Raw genomic sequence first — 23,336 nt, forward strand, 5'->3', positions numbered from 1 at the left:
TCTTCTTCTTCTTCTTCTTCTTCTTCTTCTTCTTCTTCTTCTCCTTCTCCTCCTCCTCCTCCTCCTCGTCCTCCTCCTCCTCTTCCTCCTCCTCTTCCTCCTCCTCTTCCTCCTCCTCCTCCTCTTCCTCCTCCTCCTCCTCCTCCTCCTCCTCCTCCTCCTCCTCCTCCTCCTCCTTCTTCTTCTTCTTCTTCTTCTTCTTCTTCTTCTTCTTCTTCTTCTTCTTCTTCTTCTTCTTCTTCTTCTTCTTCTTCTTCTTCTTCTTTCCCCCCTTCTCTCTGAACACTGTGGACTGAATCCAGGCTCTTATGTTGACTGGACAAACATCACACCACTAAGCTAAATCCCTAACCCTCTTTTGATGGAAAATCTCTCCAAGCCTATTCAAAGGCTAAGCTGCGCCCTCACCAACAGTATTGTTCAAAACTGGTCCTACCATCCTAGATGGAAGCTGAGCCTGACACCCTGCATGTACTGCCAAGAAACCAGGATTGGAAATATATCTTCCATGTGTACTCTTTGAGTGGTAGCTTAGACCCTGGGAGCTGGGGGGGGGGGCAGTGTACTGGTTGGTTCATATTTTTGTTCCTCCTAAAGGGCTGCAAGCTCCTTCAGCTCCTTGGGTCCTTTTTCTAGCTCCTCCACTGGAGGCATTGTGCTCAGTACAATGGTTGGCTGAGAGCACCCACCTCTGTATTTGTCAGGTACCGGCAGTGCCATGGCTCCAGCTGCATATGTAGCAGAGGATGGCCTTGTTAGACATCAAAGGGAGGAGAGGCCCTTGTTCCTGAGAAGGCTTATTGCCCCAGTATAGGGGAATACTAGGACAGGAAAGTGGGAGTAGGTGGGTTGGTGGACAGAGGGAGGGGGGATGGGATAGGGTGTTTTCAGAAGGGAAACCAGGAAAGGGAATAACATTTGAAATGTAAATAAAGAAAACCTCCAATTAAAAAAAAGAAATAAACCCTCTTTCTTTAAGTTGCTTCTGTTGGGTGCTTTTACCCAGCAACAAGGAAAACAAGTAATATACCTAACACAGCCTGCCAAGAACTTCTAAGGGGAAGGGAGTGAGGGGAAAAAGAGAAGAAGAAGACAAGGGGAGAGGAAAGCAAGAGATATGAGGGAGAGGGGAAGAAGGGAGGAAAGGATAGTTGAGGTGGTGGAAGAACTGTAGCAGGTGAGGCTGTACTCACATGTAATCCCAGCATTTGAGAGACCGAAGCATGGAGACCGGAAGCATGAGGCCAGCCTGGCTATATTAGTTGTTTTCTTTGCTGCTGGGTCCAAATACCAGAGAGGAGCTACTTGAAGGTAGAAGGGTTTTTATTTTGGCTCTTGGTTTCTTTTCAGGACAAGCAGGGTGACAGGGCCAGTTCAAAACTGTGGTGGCAGTGGGGAATCAGCCTCTTCCATCTGAAGGATCAGGAAATAAGAGATCTCTGCAGAAAAGCCACCGAGCTATTGTAGCTCTGGCTCAAAGTTGGCCACTGGGCTCCTAAACCAGTGTTGCCAGCTGGAGTACAAGACATCAAATGTCTGAGCCTCTGGTGTCATTTCACATTCAAACCATGATACTTCACTATGTAGCAAGATTCTATCTCCTAAGATAAAACTGGACAAAATCCAATCAGGGAGGAGGGAAAGATGGGACGGTCTTTTCAGAACTCAAACCCAAGACACTCTCCCTGTTTGCTGCTCACATGCTATCCATGAGATGCCAGTGATAGCCAATGCTCTCACAGAAAAGCCACCACTGTGATGAAGAGTCTACTTTACTCATTGATGAAGACCTCTTGATTATGGAGAGCTGGAACATTGTATTATAGAGCTAAATCATCTTGAGCTATTACTTCATTCTTGTAAATACCCACTCATCACTGAACTATTAAGTGAATGTGGTATCGAGTTTCATGATTAGGTTCTCCTGAGGAACTAAAGTCATAGAATAAATCTATAATGAGAAAGTACATTTATTAGAATGGCCTACAGGCTATGGTTCAGGTACTCCAAACATGGATGCCTACCAACAGAAAGTCCAAGAATCTAGTAGTTGTACAAGTCATGAGGCTGGATGTCTCAGCTGGTTTCAGAATCCCAGAATTATGCTCTTATCCCAGTGAAGGAAGAGGAGGAACTTTTTGCTTCTATGTCTTTTATATAGGCTTCAAGTAGAAGCTGTAGTGTATCTTCCTGATTCAAATTATAAAATCAAACATTTAATTTAATTTAATTTAATCAAGAGTCATAACCCCTCACAGGTGTAACCACCCACTTGGATTTTAGTTAATTCCATGTGTAGTCAAGTTGACAACCAAGAATATCCAGCACACATCCACCACTTGTCAACTTGACACACAATCAATCATATCTCCATAAGTCATGCTTAATTTCTAAATAAAAAAATCAGCAAGTCATATACCTCAATGGTATAACTATCCCATGTACAATTGCAAACCCATTACATATTTAACAAGGTCATAATTATGCCCAACACAATATAACTATCCCTCATATAACCACAAGCACAGTATAAATTATAGAATAGATGTCAATACCCCTTGAGGAACATTCTCTTAATGTCTCAAATGTAAATATGTTAATCACTGATGTTCTTTTATTTAATATTACATTACATTACATGATAAAAATGGAAGAAAGAAAACAGAAATATCTGTACAAATGCATTCTTAACAAGAAGTAACCAAAACACTCATGCCAATTACATTCCTCATTTCTACAGCTGGTCACATGGCCTTCGCTGGTATCTGTCACCACCTTCTCTACTGCTCATACTGCCTCTCTCAGCAGGTCTCAGCTCTTTTCCTGGAGGATGACCCATACCTTCTGAGGGTCATCAGAATTACTACCTACAATTAGGCTGTTGTAGTTTCCCATTGACTTAGGACCTGGTGGCACCAGGAGATGTCCTGAAGGCTCTTCTGTACTCCAGACATAATCTTTCTTACCTCCATTGTACTGAGGCAATCCAATGTCCCCTTAGTAGCCTGGAACAATCACCCCTTCTAACACTGTTATTCTTTTCTTAACCTACTTGTTAAAGTGCAAAGCCGCCTGTACATTCAACGTACAAATGTGTGGAGTTCAATGGCATGCTATTTCTATGTCCTGACAGAACCACTCCCTGCTCTTTGGCCAAAATTTCTAGTCTCCAGGAACAAGAAATTAAGGTCACAAGGACAAGAAGCATAAAGTTTTATGGTGAGTCACAATGAGTAATATTTAGTTAAACTGTCCATTTTTTTTTACACATTGATTTCAGGACCTGTGTATCCTGGCTATGAGAGAAACTATACAACACATTAGATGCTGATTCAAAGTATATATTCTCTCTGAAGTACCCTGCCCCATCCTTCCAGGCTGCTGTCACTGAATTGGTACTATAATTGTTTCTTCAAAAGGCCATTCCATCATTTTATCAGGGCATTTGCTTCAGGATGGGAGGGAACGTGCTAAGACCAGAAAATTCCATGACCCTTGGGCCCACTGTTGTACTTTGATGGCTGTGAAGTGAGTTCCTTGGAAGCAATACTGTGTGGAACACCATGAGTATAGATAAAATATCCTGTAAATCCATGGATGGTGATTTTTGCAGAAACATAACATGTAAGAAAGGCAGATTCATAGCCAGAATACATATCTATTCTACTAAGAACAAAGCATTGCCCTTTCCATGGAGGAAGTGGTAGTCAATCTCCCTCCAGATTGATGACTTGTCTCCCCAGGGAGTGGTGTCACATCTAGGTCTCAGTGTTGGTCTCTGCTGCTGGCAGATATGGCACTCATCTGGCAGCTGTAGCCATGTCAACCTTGATGAGGCCCTGGATAACCCCCATCTCTGATAGCATAGCAACTTTGTTCATAGATCTATGAAATCAGCTTCTTGTGAGTGTTTATGTGAGACACAAGTACCTTTACATCTTCTTTCCATTTGAAGAGATCTATCTACATACTCTTCCCAGAAATATCTTTCCCATCAATTTTTTCCAATCATGCCCTTTCAAGACTCTGTTGATCCAGTTAATCCATTGGCTACAGCCCATAAACCAGTGAACATTCCCACATAAGAGGGGATAAAGGAAGAGAAAGTGAAGTAGACCAGGGATACTAAGGCAAAGAAGGCTGGGAGGGTGCTGGTGAGGGACATAGGAGTGATGCTTGGCTAGGGTTAGGTTATGTAGGTGTCTATGGAGGGGCTGCTCTATCAAAATTGAAAAGAGAGGGAGTTGAGAGCTCTAGGTTATGATCAGTCTTGGGAAGAGGTTTTGCCATTGCCTGGAGAAAGTGGAGTATGTCATGAGGTGCCCAGGAAGGGATGAGAATGGAGGTCAAAGGAAGAAAAGCCTAAACACAGGGCGTCTGTCACCACTTGACAGCACAATGATGAAATTTGTCAAAGATCAGTGGGAATCTGATAGTCAAATATATCATTTACTGCCTGCTGAGACTGTTTGCCAACCTTATATTGCAGCCAAGACATATCAGCCAAGACTCACAAAAAGAAGACAGTGAGTCTTAAAGATAGTTCTAATTCTGAGGTAACAAAGATACTAAAAGAGACAAGCAAGTGAGGTGGAAGATTCCAGTTTGGAATGGGAAGAGCCCAGGATGGAGCAAGAGAGCAAGAAAGAGCAAGCAGAAGAAAATAAACAACCTTGAAAAGGTGGCAGTACAGAACTTCAGAGTAAGGATGACAGGGGGAGACTTGGGAAAGAGTCTTGAGGAATCCCTCCAAGAGGAGGAGTCCATTAGCATAGGAACTGAGACTTGGGGAGGGATGCTTTAAGTGCTGTGGGCTGAGTCTCAATCCCTCAATCCGATCGGAAGGTGTTCCCCAAAAAGAGAAAATCCTCAGAAACATGCTAAGCATGGGGTGCCCAGGAGAGCATAAGGAGCTGCCTGATGCACCAGCAGGACTTTTGCTCAATAGGCTCAAGGAGTCCAGAAAGACAGAGAGACAGCAAGCTCCCGTGATGCGAGAGGGAGACAGACACTGATGAGTCAGTCACAAATCGTCACTTAAACAAGTAGTAAAGAACAGATGAATGAGCAGAGTAGGGCACGCCTCAATTATGGCTTCTATTGCTGTCATGAAACACCATGACCAGTAAGCAAGTTGGGGAAAGAAAGGGTTGCCATGGGTTACACAATGGTCACCATTGAAGGGAATCAGGACCTGGCACGCAAACAGGAGCAGAAAACATTAGGAAGGAGCTGATGCAGCAGCCATGGAGGGGTGCTGTTGGCTGGCTTGCTTCCCAAGGCTTGCTCAGCCTGCTTCCTTATAAAGCCCCAGGACCACCAGCCCCAGGATCATACCAACTACAATGGACTGAGCCCTCTACATTACTATAAAGAAATGCCCTACAGGCTTGCCAACAACCAGATTTTAGGAGGGCATTTGTCAGTCAAGATAAGTGGATATTAACCTAGAAACCTAGATTACCCAAAACATAATCCACACATCAAATGAGGTACAAGAAGAAAGGAAGAGTGGCCCCTTGTTCTGGAAAGACTCAATGAAGCAGTATTCAGCAAAACCAGAACGGGGAAGTGGGAAGGGGTGGGTGGGAGGACAGGGGGAGAGAAGGGGGCTTACGGGACTCTTTGGGAGTGGGGAAATCATTTGAAATGTAAATAAAAAATATATCGAATAAAAAAAAGATTCAAAAAATAAATAAAAATCAAAAAAAAAAAAGATTCGTCCCTCTCAACTTGGCTATAGTTTGTGTTGACTTGACATAAATCTAGGCAGCACAGTGGAGGAGAAAACCAGCTGGGAAGGCCAACTCTAAAATTTGGAATTGAATATGGTAGGCAGCAGCAGGCAGATGAATCAACTGATCTGCTCCCTGAAGTGTATAAATATGGCGCTTCTGTTCAATCAGGGTGGACGGGGCTCTGGGAAAGGTGCCTAGTGTTCTCTCCCTGGTTTCTGAACCAGATGAAGTCATCAAACTAGGCAACTTAGTGGGTAAGAAAAGCATAAATGGAGATCAAATCTCCAAGGTGCTCTCCTTTTCCTAGGGGCAAGAGAAAAAAAAAGCAAAATGTCAGAGGAGAAACAGGTTTTGCATGACAGCAGGGCAACTTTGAGCTGATTCAGGCTTTCTTCATGGAAGGGTATCAAGAACCATTGCCTGAAGGAGCTGATATTTGTGGTCACCGAGTGTCTACACCACTATTGATACAAAAACCAAAGGTCTCAGAGCGAAGGGAATGGCATACTTTAATCTGGAGATATTTTGCACGGCAGTGGTCAGAGACCATAATTTTCTGTTACCCAAAATCTATGTTTCAACACGGAAGCAGTTTCACAAAAACTATAGCTTTAAAAAAGAAAGAATTTCACAGATGAAGGCAGGTTTAAGATGCATGGGTTGGATACCTGAGAGAGGCAGCCACATCAAGATGGAGGAAGCTTCTCTCAAACTGTCATCTTCTGCCGTTCTTAGCATTTGGGTTGCAGCTAGTCGTCTGCTGAGGTCACCGTCTCTATGGTCACAGGCATTGGTTCTGACACACAGGGAGGCAGAGCATGGATGTTCCACAGAGCCAGAACTGTGACTGTGAACTGTTCCTCCACACCACAGTTCCCAAAATAGTGGCTCTGAGACATGACTTATGAATAAAATGCAGAGGTCATAAGCTTTGGATCACTTCTGCTAGCTTGTAACCCAATTATCCCATTTAAACTAGTCTAAGGTCTGCCACAAGGCTGGTTACCTCTTCTCTGTTTCATAATCTGTCTCCTCAAAGTCCAGGATGAATCTGTTCCTGCAACTGACTCTATCCTAGTGTTCCTCTTCCTACCAAAAGGCTCACCTCCTATGTCCTGCCTCAGATAATAGGCCATCAGGTGAGACTTCCAGCCGGTGCACAAGAGATTCTCTTTACAGAGAACTTAGCACACGAGAAGTTAATGGGCATCTGGATAGGAGCAAGGCTCCAATCTCTCTACTGAGCTGAAATTCTTGTCAGCCAGTCAGTCTCTGCAGTCCTTTCAGATCTGAAAGTCAAGCACAGGTGTCTTCCTTTCAAAAATCTGTTAGCCAAACAGTGTAGAGCACATCTCTGCTTAGAATGTTCCTGATCCTGGCAGAAAAGATGGTAATATAGATGCAGGCAAAGGCCTGTCAGCATTGAAACATGTGATTATTAATCTGTAGTTTTTCCATAAAGAAACCAAGGTGCATGGACAGAGTTGTATTTTTTCTTTTGAAGTGACTTGGGAACTCTAGAACAAAGGTTAGCTGCAGCTCTTCCTGGTGACAAGTGGGTCAGGGCTGGTGCCCTGTCTTTTTGCCTTGAATGCTCGCCTGTTCCATACTGACCTTTGAACTATTATAGAAACAGAAGCCGCAAATGGGACGTCCACTGGGTCTGTTGTTTAGAACATTTTTAGGGGTTTTCCCACCAGGAGGTGTTTCTGCCAGATAGAGCCTGTAAGTCATTCTCACCACAAACCATCCTGTCTGTCCATCTCCAGTCTGAGCACAGAGCACAGTATGTCTAGATCTGCATTTCCTCCTGCATATAAATGGGCATCAGTGTGCAAGAGGGAAAAAAAAAACACTCCAGGAAGGCAGCAAAGCCACACTCAGGACTCACCTAACTGATACTGACCACTGGCTTCAGCTCTGCAGGTAGTGCCCTGGAAACCTTCTCTTTGGGGACAGATGAAGGAGCCTACCCAGGAGTTGTGTTATTGCTATGGCCTGCAGTCTTGGTTTGAGGGAGGTGAGAACTTATTCTTAGGGAACTGGGCTTGAGTCAGGGGATATTTCTGTAATGCATAAAAAAGTTCTCTCTAGTCTGGGTCTCCATGGCTATGGAAGGTGCAGGTGCCATGGGCTATGCTCCTGGAAAGTGAATGGAGCCTGCTCCTTCTGACAGAGAGGAAATACTGAGATGTTGCCTAGTCCCGGGTGCTGATGTAGGGCCCAGAAGGGGACAAGACTGTTACAGAGTCCCTCTGGGAGAGGTGACATCACTGCCATGCTCACATCAGACAGGAGATGCCTTGGGGACAGGGACCACAATGTCCTGGTAAATTCATGGCCAAGAAGAAGAAATGAAGACAACAACTCAGCCTCTGAGCCAGGTCTTCTCCTTCACAATCACACTAGCCTGTTTTCTGTGGAAATCACTTTGGATTAAAACAGTTAAATGCCTCATTCTGATGGAGGATGAAGGCAGCTGGAAGCTGTGGCTCCTCTGCAGACATGTCACTGCCTGGGGACATGAGCCAAGGCTCTAATGCCTCTCTCCCCAGCTCTCCATTCTCATACACTCTTGCTGTCTCCTCTCCCTCCATCTTCCCGGGCTCCCTCATCCTATTCCCTCTTCCCCCTCCTATGTCCTGCCCTCTCTTCCTTGCACTTCCCCCTCCTCCTTCTCTCATAACCCACCTTGTCCCCTCCCTTCCCTGTCCTTCCTCACCTTTCCACTCCTCTCTCATCTACTTTCCCATCTGAACTCCAGTACAGCATGGACAAAGGCTCCAGCTGGGTAGCCATGTTTACCATGATCACAAGATTCAAATGTGCTCACTACTGCAGGGGAGTATGGATGAGTTAGCTCTCTGGACATTCTCCACATCCACTCCCATACCTGTGATGATCCAGATACTTTTGTCAATTATGTCACTGGGTCACACAACAGGCTGCCCAGAGAAGTCTAGATATTTGCTTGCCACCACACAGCCACCAAGACAGATGAATTGAAGTCTGGGACAGGAACTTAGAGACACAAACAACATTTGTTATTCATTCTGTCAGGAGGCCTTCCAAGCCTGAGGCCACATTGTACCCGGGCAGGGTTGAAAGGACCTCTCCCTATTGGTCCTTCTAATAGCTATTCTCAGGGGAGACAGGGCTTTATCCCTGAGCCAAATGTCTCCAGTGTTTTCTCTCAATTAATCTCCCTACTCCCAGAAACATGCACTAGATTTAGTCCAGGGCATTGAGATTTCTTAGATATGAAATCTGGAAGTAAGTTTAAGTCATAGCCTAAAACTTTCATCCAAGGTTCCTTCCTTCACAGCTTATGGATAGGAGAGGGCACAAGTGCAGAGGAAGGCCGTTCCCTGCCTTCTAATGGGGCCTTATGTCATTCTAGAAATGGAGAAGAGACATTAAGATTACACATGACTTGTGCCCCGCTCTGGTTTTTTTCTCTCCCTTTATCTGTGAGGCTGGAATTGCCCCTCCCCTTTCTGGTTCCTTTAAATAGAAAAATTGGTTTCTGCAACAGCACTTCCTCCATGGTAGTAGGGAACTCATGATGTAGTAATGCGATCTGAGAGGCATAGCACCTCCTGTGGGCAGGCACAGAGGCAGGCTTGGCTGCAGAGTAGGGCACATTGCTGGCCACGTGGGAGAACTAGGAGATAGATGGTCAGAGCCCCAGCTGGTCCTCCAGACTCAAAGGATGTTTTCCTTTCAGCCTGGAGAACAGAGAAGATGGCCTTCTTGCAGCTCTGGGGCTCTTGCTAGCAGGAATCTGCCCTGCTGTCATCTGCTCTTCAGATGGCACATTGGGAAGGGACACTGCAGTCCACATACACAGAGACCATGAAATACACTGGAAGTCTAACATTAGCCTCCATCAACACTGACTTTGTCTTCAGCCTCTACAAGAAGCTGGCTTTGAAGAATCCACATAAAAATATTGTCTTCTCCCCACTTAGCATTGCATTTGCCTTGACCTCCCTGTCTCCAGGAGCAAAGGGCAAGACCCTGGAAGAGATTCTAGAAAGTCTCAAGTTCAATGTCACAGAGACCCCTGAGGCAGACATGCATCACGGCTTTGGGCACCTCCTACAGAGGCTCAGTTAGCCAGGGGACCAGGTACAGATCAGCATAGCCAGTGCCATGGTTGTTGAAAAGCACCTGCAGATTTTGGCAGAGTTCAAAGGGAAGGGAAGGTCTCTGTATCAGATCAAGGCCTTACAGCTGATTTCCGGCAGCCTAGTGAGGCCAGAAAGCTAATCAATGACTATGTGAGGAGACAGACCCAGGGGAAGATCAAGAAACTGGTCTTAGACTTTGATAGGAACACATCCATGGTACTAGTGAATTTCCTCAACTTTCAAGGTGGGAGTGGTCATTGGTTGGGGAATTGAGGGAGAGGATGTTGGCTGCGAACCTGTGTCCTTACACTGATCACTCGAGAGGATGTTACTCCCATCCTCAGAGCCATGTGTGTCTACCTACTTAATACCCACATTCCTTACTACTCCTCTGATAATTTTTTTTTAATTTTAGATATTGATGTAAATCCTGGGACATGCCTAACAGAAAACCTTAGCTGTCAATTTATGAAGGCTCATCTGGGCTGTGACTTAATCTTACTGACTAGCAGAATGCCATATCTTCTACTGCCAGTCCTATCTGAGTAGGATGAAGCCATGGCTACTCAGTACACAAATGGAATCCCTACATCTGCCTAGGGCAGGCATTTCTGATATGCTCCTGTTTGAGGTATCTATCTGTCTGGATAGCCTCAGTCTCCAGCAGGGTCCCATTGGGCTGGGACTTCTTGACCCAAAGAAGCCTAGGGACATTAATCTTAAGGAGAAAATACAACCTAAAACTATGAAGAGCCTTGTGGGCAGTTCCTACACAGGCCATCCCCCCGAGGCTGTTGTGTAATGAGCTGGTTTGGAGCATGGAGAAGTAGAGACTGGGGAAAAGTCACGAGAAAAGCAGAATGTCTGCTAGGCATGCCGTGTGTTAATGTCTGGTTGCTTCTTGGAATTTTTTCTTTTATAAAACTAATACATGAAAGGCCAAAATTCCCAAAACATATTTCTAGGGCAGGGAACCTGCTGGGACTTGGGTCCATGATAGTTGGACACTCAATTAAAGTTATTATGGGTAAGGGTAGTTGGGGAAAATCCAGGGATCCCACATCCACCACTCTCTGCATGATAGGGACTAGAGAGTGGGGTGACAGCCCAGAAATTGTTGTCTGATAGAAGTCATGATATAACTATATCTGGTGTGGATTTGGTGCTAATTAAAGTTAGTCCAGGATAGAGGGAGTGTAGGCCTGGACTATAGGCAGAAAATCAGGGTGACAATGGACAAAAAATATAGGACAGGAGGACAGAGGACAGGTTGGCCCCAGAGCTGCTATGGGCAGGGGATGGTGGAGGCAGAGTCACATCCTGAAGGGTTAGGCTGCAGGACATGGTTCTCTCAACTCTCCCCGGGACACAGGCTCCAGTGCTGCTTGGTGTGAGGTGGGGTGTGTGTCTAGGTTGCAAGACGCCAAGAGCAAGAAATTGTTTTATTTCCAAGTCCCAGAGTGTACACTGGTTGTGGGAACAGAAACTAGAAATCTGGAATAAGCTTCAGCTGATAGCTCTGATTGTCAGGGTGGCCGCAGCCCATGTGTGAGATGAGGACTCATTACCCATGTCTGAGCCCACAGTCTGTGGACTGATCACCATATGGGAGAACTCAGTCTCTGCTGTTCTATTTTGCATAAATCTGTCCCACAAGCCATTGCCTTCTAGACATGGCTCCCCTGAGGAAGACTGGACCAACAACACTCCCCTGTCTCCAGTCTCACCACCTTCACTCTCCTCTCTCTTACACATTCCACTCCAGATCCCTGACTGTGTCAGGGGCTCAGGTAGCCAAGCTGTGGATTTGAGCTTCCTTTTTAAACCAAATCTGGATCATCATTGCTAACAGTTTGTCTACCTGCTGAGATGTTTTCCAGTTTAGCATTTGCCAACCTGAGGGACATTCTGAGCGACTGAAGATGGATGAATTGCTCTCACAACTCAGAAGGTGAGCATAGATGGGGGAGGAGGAGGAGTGTATTTGTTGTTACAGTCTGATTATTTGCTTTATTGCTAGACAAATGGAAGGTGCCCTTTGACCCTGATGACACATTCATGGGAAAATTTATATTGGACAATAGGAGGCCTGTGACAGTGCCCATGATGAAAACTGAGGTCCTGAGGACACCCTACTTCTGGAATGAGGAGCTGGAATGCACTGTGGTGGAGGTGAACTACAAAGTCAATGGTAAGGCCATGTTAACCTTCCCTGGCCAGGGAAGGATGCAGGAAGTGGAAGCCAGCTCACAACCAGCAACCCTGAGGAAATGGAGGAAATCTTTGAGGCCCAGGTGCATGTCTTCAGGACACAGAACTGGCGTGGATCCCTGTACTGATGTCCTGATGTCCAGTGTCCCTGTACCTTTTATTTTCACTTATATTCAGAGTTATGGTTAAAGAGTCAGCAGGGGACAGATGGAGTTGAGTTGAATTCCCCTCCTCTGTCTCAGTTGTTTGAAGCCTTATTTTACCATGGATTTTGTTGTTGACAAAAATGAATTTAGCTTGAACAAGGAGCTGAGGTTTCCTGTGTCTCTAACAGGCTGTAAATGACAAGGAGTCTTGAATGTGTGTGGGTTTTTTTTTTTTTTGGAAGGCAGAAGGAATTGTGATTGACAGGAGATGAACTTTCAAAATCATCTGTGCCCTGTGTAGCTGTCTCATCCCCTTATCAGCCATTCATTCACCATCTGGGCAGTGGTGACCAGAAGACCTACTCTGTGCCATGCTCTGACTGAGGCTCTGAGAGAGTATCACCCAAGAATAAACAAAAATTTTCAACCTTGTGGGCTATCTTGTAATTGAGGAAAAGACAGTAGGGGATGAAAAGGGAACTAATCATTATTTAATAAGATAAAGAAGGACAACCAAGGGTAAGGAAAGATGGAGTTTTAAATGGAATGGTCACTAGGTGATGACCGAGTGTCAGCATGACAGGGAAGGGCTGCATTTTGTGAATCTAGGAGGAAAACATTCTCAGACAAGAACAACTAGTATCCAGCCAGGTTGCCTGTCTACTGCCAGCATTCTCAGGCATGGAATAATAATTAATGCATTAGGAAGAGGAAAATCACATGGCCTAGGAATGGATGGAAAGAAGATTCTTCTCCAGAGAGAGGGCTATTATAGAATGCTGCTCCAGAGACATAAGGTGTGTTGATTGGGCAAGAGTTCCAGTGGCTCCTCAATTTCTCTTTTATTCTCAGGGTGATAAATGAGCTCTACTTACCCAAGTTCTCCTTATCCAACAGTACGACCTAGAAGACATCCTTCCAGAGCTGGGTATCAGGGAACTCTTCTCCACACAGGCTGAGCTGTCTGGGATCACTGGAGCCAAGAACTTAACAGTCTCTCAGGAAAGATGAGAAACAAGGGTCATTGACTTTGGGTCCTGAATGTAGACAGTGAAGGCCATGTGGGCATATGGGGATGTTCATTGTGGGAGAAAACCTGCGTGCCTGAGATCCCTCGTTGTGGAAGAAATAAATCGGACCCAGATACTCCTTCTTGGAGTATGCTCTTTACCCTCTGGACTTGAACTCATCATGAAGTCAATGGTGGGGAAAGTTCCTGTGCTTGTTTTTAAACTACATGGGTCCCATCTTGTGCTGTGCTTCAGGGCTTCCCACAATCCACTTTAGGGCCTCCCACAATGCACTTCAGGTCCTCAGCTTGTTCAACGCAGGGCTCAGCCATTACTACTTGACCAGCACACATAATAGTAGTAGTAAAGGTAATAACAAGGGATCAATGGCAGTTCTGATGAAAAGCCTGAGAATAGGAGAGGAGATGCCCTTAGACTCTCAGACCACATCCTTAGGTGCACAGCCTCTTGGTGCTTAGTGTTCTGTCCAGTGCCCACGCAGAGCCCTAGGCTGAGACCTGTACCACCGGGATATAGCAGTCTGGAAACGTGAAGCCATGCCCTGTGCAATGCTGGTGTATTTCACAAAGTGATTGGAGCAGGAGAGATGCTGAAACTTATAGAAATTATTTAATCCCGGCTGAGGTTTCTACCTCACCTTAGCCATTTAATTCCTGGATGAAACACACACCCAACCTTTTATTTTTACAATAAACCTTAGACAGCACAATAGCTGTGCAGTGGCCTAGCCTCTACTCTATTAGAATCTACTTTCCTATCGATACTCCAAGTTACTGCTTACTATGTTGCATCTGGGTTCTCTTAACTCTTTTGGCCAGCCAACACTTTGTTGGCAGAGTTTAGAAGTTGACCATCCTGCATCCATTTCTCCTTTTTCAACAGCATTCTGTCTACCAATAAAGGGTTAATCATGCCAGGCTCCCTCTCTTGGTATTTCATTCTGTAATAGATGAACCTTATAACCAAAATTTAGTTCTATAAAGACATTCATATGGAATGTGCAAGGTACACAGATCAGTTAAGGATAAAATTTTGTTCCTTGTTTGATCAGGTGAAAGTAACTGTCTCTTTACGAATTAGTTTAATTAATAACCAAGTTGTAATAAATCTTCATTCATGCCATAGGTCATTCCTATGTAGAGGAATTAGCAAATCATGTCACCTGTCCTGTTTGGTCTTCTTGATTTTTTTTTGCTTCCTGTCTGCAGCCAAGATCTTCAAGGACTCTTCCTCTGTCAAATCTTATCCTTCCTTTTTCTTTTTTTCTTTTCTTTCCTGTTAATACAAATGCAGAGCCCCTCTGCTTGGTCCAGCAACCCAAAGTCATCAAAAGCAAAGACAGACTCACTTTACTTTACAAGCTCCTTTTTATTTAGGTCGCTCTACTTTGACCTCTTTCTCAGAGGATCTGTAATACCATATAACCTCCGAACTTATAACAACCTTCATTTTAATAATTAAAACAATCATTATTGTTACGATCATTATTATTTATTAAAATAGTTTTATTCTGTGTCCATGCCCTTGTTTCCTAAACCTTGAGATCAAGGAATTAATTTAGGAATTAATTTTTCCCCTTCATTCCTTAAAGAGTGTTTATCATTTTTTATATCTCTCCTGTCTTTGGGGATTAATATCTCTGTGGATAAATATGCTTATATCGCTCTCTCTTTATATACTTCAAGACTTTATGTTTCTCTTGACTGTGAACCCATGGTGGTGGCCTCTCCTTCCTCCTCCTGCACTGCTTCTTCCTTGTCCTTCTCCTTGAACCTCAAGCCCAGGAACCTAAACCCCAACTTTGTCTCTTCTGCTCAGCTATTGGTTTTTGGCATCTTTATTTACTCAACAAAAATAACGTGGGGGCAGGTTCACTTATTCTCCATGTATGTTCTATCTTCTCTGGAACAACCTGGTCCTGGGGGCCCACACTGAGCATTATAATAGATAGCAAAAGACCAAACCTCAACAGAACCGGCACTGTCTGCCAGCACACTGGCTGTTCCCTGTGGGGCTCTTGTGAGGCTGCCTGTGGTGAAATGCCTGGCATTGCCTACTCCTATCCTCCTGTTGTAGATGTCTGAGGGCAGCAGATTCAGACACTGAGCAGACCAGGGTGTACCCTAGCTCACACCCCGAGCAGAGATTTGGAAATCCAGGGTTAGAGCTCATGGAAGGAACAAAGAAATTCCCCAGCAGTGAGGCCAGTGGTCACTGCTTACTCCAGACCCCTCTCCTGCCCTCCCTGGTCTCCAGTTACTGATGTGTTTCTCTCCCCACAGGTGGTCCACAAAGCTGTGCTGGACATGGCTGAGAAAGACACAGAAGCAGCTGCTGCCACAATAGTTGAATAAGACTTCCTGCCTGCAAAAATTAAACCTACGTTTGTTAGTTTTGAGGAGGAAATTCCTGTACATTGTTTTAGAACTAGGTCATGTGTTTATCCATTTTATGGGCAAGGTTATCAACCCTTTAGAAAACTAGAACATCCCAAGTGGCGGGACTTCTTTCCAAGTTAACAGATTGAGTCTTGATGTGCTGTTTTGGCTTCCATCCTCTAATAGGCTGTGGCCTGCTTGTAATGAAACAGTGACCTTGACTAACTTTAGCAGTCACCCATCACAGGAGCCTGTGCATGGTCTGTGTCAGGCTCCCTGTCCTCTTGGCAACACTAGCTCATAATCCTGAGCCTGAACTCTGCCTTTCTTCCACTCCCATGTTTACTCCCCTTTACCTGCCTCTACCAAAGCCTGAGCCCAGCAGGTAGGTCCATTCTCCAGATACACTCTGTTCATGTCTGCCTTCCACTTCTTTAGATTTGGTGGAACTCTGCAAGCTTACAGGACAACTCATACATGGCACAAGATGGGAACTTTCTGCCCTGTCTATTTGCAGCATCTGGAACACTTGGTGCCCAGTTTCTGCCCCACACTTTCCCTCCTACAGTCTGCACCCAGTGGCTGTTGCAGGGTCTCCTGACTCTGTCCATGTACTTGGAGCCCTCACTCCTGCAGCTGCGTGGCGCCTGTTGCTCACACCAGCTCCTCTCCCCCAGCACTCCTAACCAGAGCAGAGTAGTAGCCTCTCTCTCTATTCCAAACTGACCAACCTCACAGGACAGCTGGAAAGTTCCACCTTCATCACCCAAAATGAAAGGGAGGAGAAAAGGATCAATAAATGAATACCTGCACAGAAAGTATCCAGACAGTGTTCAATCAGCTCCCTTTATGGACGAGGAAACTGATTAACACAGAAGCTTCGTATTTACCCCATGACACACAGCAAGACATCATGGTTTCCAAGTTCCCTGATGCCACAGAGACAAAGTTAACCAAGCAGGGTATCTGATCATGGGGTCACCACAGTTGGGATTGGCAGGTGGAGGATAAAACAAGACTCTTGGTGCTTCACAGAGAGCACACAAAGAGACCTTAGAATAAGAGGGGAGTTATGTGCTGAGGTCAGAGGAGGAGGAAGAGGAAGAGAAGAAGGAGGAGGAGGAGGAAGAGGATGAGAAGGAGGAGGAGGAGGAGGAAGAGGATGAGAAGGAGGAGGAGGTATAGAAGGAGGAGGTGGTGGAGGAGTAGGAGAAGGAGGGGTTGGGTGTGGTCTGATGACCAGGATGAAGATTTTGTGCATGGCAAAGAACAATGGTGCCATTTATATGAATCTAAGATGAGGTTGGTTTAGCAAAAGAGCATCACAGACACTAGATGGCAAAGAGCCTGGCCCAGTAAGATCCTTCAAACACTCAGAGCTGCAGGGAACTTTGGAGGGGTCAAGGGTAAAACACAGCTCATGTCTTGGAAATGAGTGACTACAGTGCAGAGAAATGGGCAGGGCTCAGGTGATAGGGATTGTCCTTGAGGACAGCTCCTGCAAACATCAGGGTCATGGAGAGAGGAGGGTCTGATTCAGTTCAAGGGCTAATCCAGATTAGTACCTAGACAGTGGAGGAAAGGGGGCCAAGGTGCATTTGTGTTCAGTGCTGGGTCACCGTGGAGAATCCTGTGAGCTTGGAAACACAGCCAGAGGGAAAGCTGTCCATCCAGGTTGAGACACCTGAGCCTCAAGGCTCCTGAGAACACACAGTGACAGGTGGACCTGTGGTCAGCAGAGAATCACACACAGGATTCCCTTCCCAGTGAGCACTGAGACCATAGGACCATGGGATGAGAGAAAAAGGGACCCATCCATTGACAGCAGCCAAGTGTCCCCACAATGACAATGTGCCTAACAGTCAGTCAAGGCTCTGATCTGGACCTCACATGCACTCCATGAATAGTGACATGACCCTACTGTATCCGTCCATCCGTTCTGACTTCAGCCCAGCTGTCTAAGGATCCTGGGGTCGAATCTCTCTCATCTGTCCATGTGGTGTGTCTGAAACCTGTGGTCAAATTCTGAGTCCACCTCTTCCTGGAGTCTAGAACCTAGATATCAGAGGTTATTTTTCCTCATTTCTTGGAAACCAGGGGTCTCAGCCCCTTTGCAATTATATATAGTCTAGGTGATAAGCCCTCTAAAGAGAAAGACCCAGTGTGCCATAGAGTTAACAACAGGAAGTAGCTGTGGAATGGGGTGATGTAAGGCTCTCAAAAACACCGTGTGTCTTGTCCTTCCGACATTGCTTTTGTCAGAAGGCTCACCAGGCTTAACATGACAACTGATTATTTTGTGATTCTAAGCAAAGTACACAACAGAGGTACTTTCCACATGATTGCATGCACACCAATAGTCAGAGGCTATCCACCCCGGAGCACATCAGGAGCGACAGAAACAGTCGTGACTGGAATGATGACATCCATTGAACCAATGGAATGTCCTGCGCTCTCCTACTTCTGTGGCCTCTTCAGCCACACCAGAAAGTGACTTCACAACTGAAGCCTCAGCAGAGCACCGTCTTCCCAGGTGACACATGGTTGTCACAGCCCTGTGGGGCTAAAATGCAAAGACTTCCTGTGTAGCAGTAGAAATGGAGAATGGTGCAGTCTCAGGAAAGGTTGATGCAACAATTGAGCTGTAGGCAGGGACTCAGAGGAACAGGAAGCAAGGACATGGCAGACACTGCAGCCAGTGTCCACCATGCTTCATCATCGTACGCAAAGGGCTTGTGACTCAAGTGTCCCCAACAGATGAGTGGACGAGCAGAGCTTGCTCAGGACACACACTATTACTGCATTAGACAAACGAGGGAGGAGCCATTTCCTGCTGCCCTGTGTGTGAGCCTGCCAGTGTGCTCACAGGGAAAGAGCCAGACACAGTAGGGCCTGTGAGATGTGAGCCATAGTCATGTGATATCCAGAACAGGCGGATTCATGTGCATACAGAGAGTTCTAATGATTGTTGGGAGCTATGGGGAGGGAGGGCGTGTGACTCATCAATGGATATGAAGTCTGTTCAGCAGTCAATAACAGCTTGAAACTAGACACTGGAAAACCAGCCCAGGCAGGAATGAAATGTGAGTCCTGAGGGGAGGTTCTCTGAGCTTTAAGGATGTGAAAGGGCTGGGCTTCAGAGGGAAGGCCCAGCTGCACTGGGAACTTTTGTGAGGTATGGAGTGGGGAATACCAGGCTCCACCCAGAGCCTTTGGGAGTGGGGAGCAGAGCTCCTCTGAGTCAACCCCAGGCTGGCTGAGGAGGACTTGGACAGCTGCCTTCTCTCCTTGCCACTTCCCTGGCTTTGCCCTTTCACAGTGAGGAGAAACAGAAGTGCATTTTATCCTTTGAAACATTCCACCTTCTGGGGCTAAGGAAGAAATACCTGATAGTGAGCTTAAGATCAGTAAGGCAACCTAGTGAGGTGCTGTGTCAATATATATGTATATGTGTATGTATGCATGTATGTTTACACACACAAACACACATACATATGAAGATGGCTGTGTACATTTGTGCACACATACACATTCACAAATACACAGACTCACATTAAGCACCTACTCAAGGATGATTTAGAGCTAGGGCATTTTTATATGCTAGGCTCTGAGTTCAAATTCCAGTGCTCTCTAGAAAAGGAAAATCCATCTTATGATGATTGTGGGATTGTGGGCATAATTTGCAACATTTTCACTCTGGTCCTGGGTAATATTTTGACTTTGCTGTTACTGACAAACTATTTGAGGGTTTTTGTTCCTTGAGGACAGGCCTGTGCTTTGCACCCTACCCAGCCCCAGCTCCCTGCATATTCATCGGCTGCACAACATGTGCTCCCAGAAGTAAATGTCACTGTGACATGGAGTTCAGCATGTGCCTTTGTCACCTGAGTCTATATGGTGGGAAACAGGACAATCCTTTTTGGTTTTGATTGGTTGGTTTTTTGAGGCAGAATTACCCTATGTAGTTCAGGATTTCCTGTAACTCACTGTGTAGAACAGGCTGACCTCAGAGAGATTCCTCTGCCTCTGCCTCTCAAGACCTGGGATTAAAGACATGCACCGCCATCAAGCAGCTTTGTAAATTTCTTGGAAATCAAGAATTCGTAGCATTTACTTCAACGCCTTCCAGGGGGGTAAAGAGGTATAGAAACACCATTATATATAAGAGGCAACAGCTGTGCATATCTACATACCACATATAAGTATGTGATATGGATATATGATGTGTATATGACATGGGTATACAATGTGATATATATATCACATATATGTAATGTGATATGTACATATGATGTGATATATGTATGTGTACATTGCATGATGTCATGCAGATAAAATGATAGCAAGATAGTGGAGAAGGACACCTGGCTTGCAGACTTCTCTCTGAGTTTATTCAACCAGGTCACTTTTACTCCCTCCCTATCCCCAACCCCCCTATGGAAGGACCAGGGATGCAGTGGATGAGGTTTATCCTCTTCCTCAAACTGCATACTCACTTTTCTGCTTCTGAGTGTCAAGTCCTACTGACTGATCCTTTTCCATCATTAGGTTGATATGTAATTCCCAGGACAGTGTTGTAAGTACCAGACCTAGTGTGGATGAGCCATTAGGACATTTTTAACAGTCACAGTCCTCTGTTAAGACAAGAACAGGGCCACAGGCAGCTCTGCCCCAGGCATGAGCAGCAGGCATCCACAGTGTGCAGTGCACAAAGGAAACCAGCAGAGGTGACACTGGTGGCTCAGGATGTGAGTGTCCCTAGGTGTAATCGTCATGGAAGCCTGGAGCAGGAGGATCAAGAGTGCATTAAACAGCAAGTAAGAGGTTGTTGTGCCTCATGCTCACCACTCAACCTGTCCCAAAATTCCCAGGCTCCCCAGCTGTCATGTGAAGGGGCAGGGCAGGGCTGCTGTCCTCAGCATGTGTGTGCTGTGGACGCTGAACCAGGTGGAGGCTCTGCTCAACCTCTGCACTTGTAGAAGTCCATCCTGCCATCACTGTCCTACAAACAAACCTCTGTGTAGGCCATGCTCTCCTGCTGAGTCTTTGCAGCTCCTTGCAAGTTTATTTAAAAATTCACTTCAACTGGACAAGGAGCCAGGATGTCTCAGCCAGATCATCATGAAACAGTCCACCACAGCTCAACTCCTGTGTACACAGACACACATACACACACAGAGAGAGAGAGAGAGAGAGAGAGAGAGAGAGAGAGAGAGAGAGAGAGAGGGAGAGGGAGAGGGAGAGAGAGAGAGAGAGAGAGAGAGAGAGAGAGAGAGAGAGAGAGAGAGGTGAATGAGGAAAGGCCCCTTCCCCTCTCTCTCCTTTACTTCCTTACAGGAAAAAACCAAAAGTCCCCATACTCTCCAGCTGCACACCCTAGGCAGTGGGAGGTGGGGACAGTGATGCCTGCTCCCCCTGTCCTGTGACCTCCAGCATGTGCCCACATCCTCTGGAAGCCCCTCCCCCTTCCCTTCCTCTATACTTCTCAGCAGAGAGGCTTCTCCTCAGGCAGCCTGCTGGAGCTCCCTGCCCACCATGCCTCTGCCCTCCTCTTAGTACACTGCACTTGCCTTCCCCTCAGGAAGTGATGACCAGCTCTCTGCCATTTCCCATACTAACAGAGACATAGGGCGACTGCCAGGACAGATGCTACCAGGAAGATGCAGGTGGCCACGCCTTCCGCCCTGACTGCTGAGCGTCCACTTATGGAGGGGCTCAGTAGCGAACGGAGCAGCTTCTCACTGAGCTTCACTGAGCAAGGCAGGTCTGACTCAAAGGCTCTGAAATTTGAAAGCCTGGGCAAATGCATTGTCTACAACCAGACGCTCCCAACAAGACATTCCTAAGCAGGAGAGCATAAGTGCTTGGCAGAACACTAGACTTGAGATGTCTATCACCAGCATGGCTATGCAGTAGCTTATGCACCATCACAATCTCCATGCTTCTGTTCATACCTCCCAGACCCAAGACCCAAAGCCGGATGCTGTGGTGGCCCAGTGAAGTCTGTAAAGTTGATATTTTACAGACAGAGAAAAAAGAAATGTCTCCTGGGAATAATGGAACTCTCTGTAAATTTAGAAGCAGAAATCTAACCTGGCAATTTGCTGTATTCTCTTACATCCTAGCTATTTAAGATGGGCCTGTAGTTCTCAAGTAGCAGTTTGCCCTGACTTCCTTCTTTTCCCTCTTCAAGGGGATTCCTATGGCCTGGCTGATAATCTCGTCTTTGAAGTCCATTCACTAACCACCAAACTCCCTTTTAAGAATTGCAATGTTTTGCCTCTAGTTGTTTATATAATTACAACCTTCCAACCACATGCAGGTTTTTATGCCTGTGCGTATGTGTATGAGGATGGCTCTGGCACTCTGGTACTGAAAGCATTGATTAAGTCAGGAAGTTTTGTTTTACAAGGTAGAAGGCTAAATGTAGATAAGGAAATCTCATAAGAACTTGTTAAAGACCCAGGTGGTATAAGAAACTTCAAAGTCTTTGAAGGTTTACTGTAAACTATGAGTGACTCTGTATTCTGATTGGAAAGCTTGATGGCATCTGTAAATTGATCTTTTGTATCTGTTACTTGAGAAACTTTGTACCTGATTGATTTTGCATTTCCTTGTACCAAATGGCTATGGTAATTGTGCCTGCCTCACTGGCTACATCTTTTGAAATGGTAATACCAACTCTTTGTGAAAATCCTTGCCTTAGAGCTCCAAAATACATTCAGATACAAACTGCCTCTCTGTGTGTGTGGTTTGTTCTGTCTGTCATCTAGACCAGAGGACCCTGGTTATCCCACAGCAGACCCACGGTCTGTAACAGTCACCAATTAAGGCACTTAGCCCAGACTTTCCTCTGGATAGATATCAGAGCAGCAATGAATGAATGAATATAAGCACACATCTATGTATGATGAACATATGAATGTTAATATAATGACAATGAAGCCTCAGTATGATCAACAAGCCAGGACATACACCAAGGCAGATGACCATGCACAGAAGGAAACAGACAGGTCCTCTTCATGGAGGGGGCTCTGATGACAAGAGGCTTTCTGGCAAGCTCAACTTCTGGCTGACCTTCTCTGGATCCTTTGACACAGATATGAATTAGACTCCAGAAAGTTCCAGACTGCCTAAGGTCACATGGAACAATGGCATCAGGAAATGGGTTGGCATGATAATAGGTTCTGGCAATAAATAACCCCAACACAGAGGAACCACTACTGCAGGGGAATTATTTTCTGATAGTGGGAGATGGAGCTAGGTCAGGGAAGTGCCTGTGATCTGAGGCAGGGGCACAGATCCCTAGGATGAAATCCTCAAATTTGGGTAAATACAATAATTGGGACATCTCTCAGAAGTCATAATAGGACAAGCTAATAACTAGCAGGCAATCTTTCTGAGATGGTCATCTTTGTATTAATCTAAGACAAATTTGCTCTTATAGGCAAGGCCTAAAAGAATTCATTTTAGGAATGATTCCTGCTATTAATATGCTTTTCCTATTGTTAATAAACATGTATAACAATCACTAGGTATTAACCTACCCCTTTTGAGCAGATCTTTGAACATGTAGTGCCTTGTAGCGATGCTTTGTAGGCAAATAGATGACTTCTTAAGGCTTAATGATGATCCTGTAAAATTTGCTATAATTATATCAGTGATTATTAAGCTCTTTTTTTAGTGGGACTGCTAGTAG

The 23,336-nt window shown here is 45.5% G+C and overlaps 1 pseudogene; it reads left to right on the forward strand.

The window, feature by feature from the left end:
* The first annotated feature begins 9,593 nt into the window (after nt 1–9,593).
* Nucleotides 9,594–15,613, forward strand: LOC127687815 (serine protease inhibitor A3B-like; annotated as a pseudogene).
* Nucleotides 15,614–23,336: the final 7,723 nt, after the last annotated feature.

Source organism: Apodemus sylvaticus, chromosome 6 (genome assembly GCF_947179515.1).
Source record: "Apodemus sylvaticus chromosome 6, mApoSyl1.1, whole genome shotgun sequence".
Lineage (NCBI taxonomy): Eukaryota > Metazoa > Chordata > Mammalia > Rodentia > Muridae > Apodemus > Apodemus sylvaticus.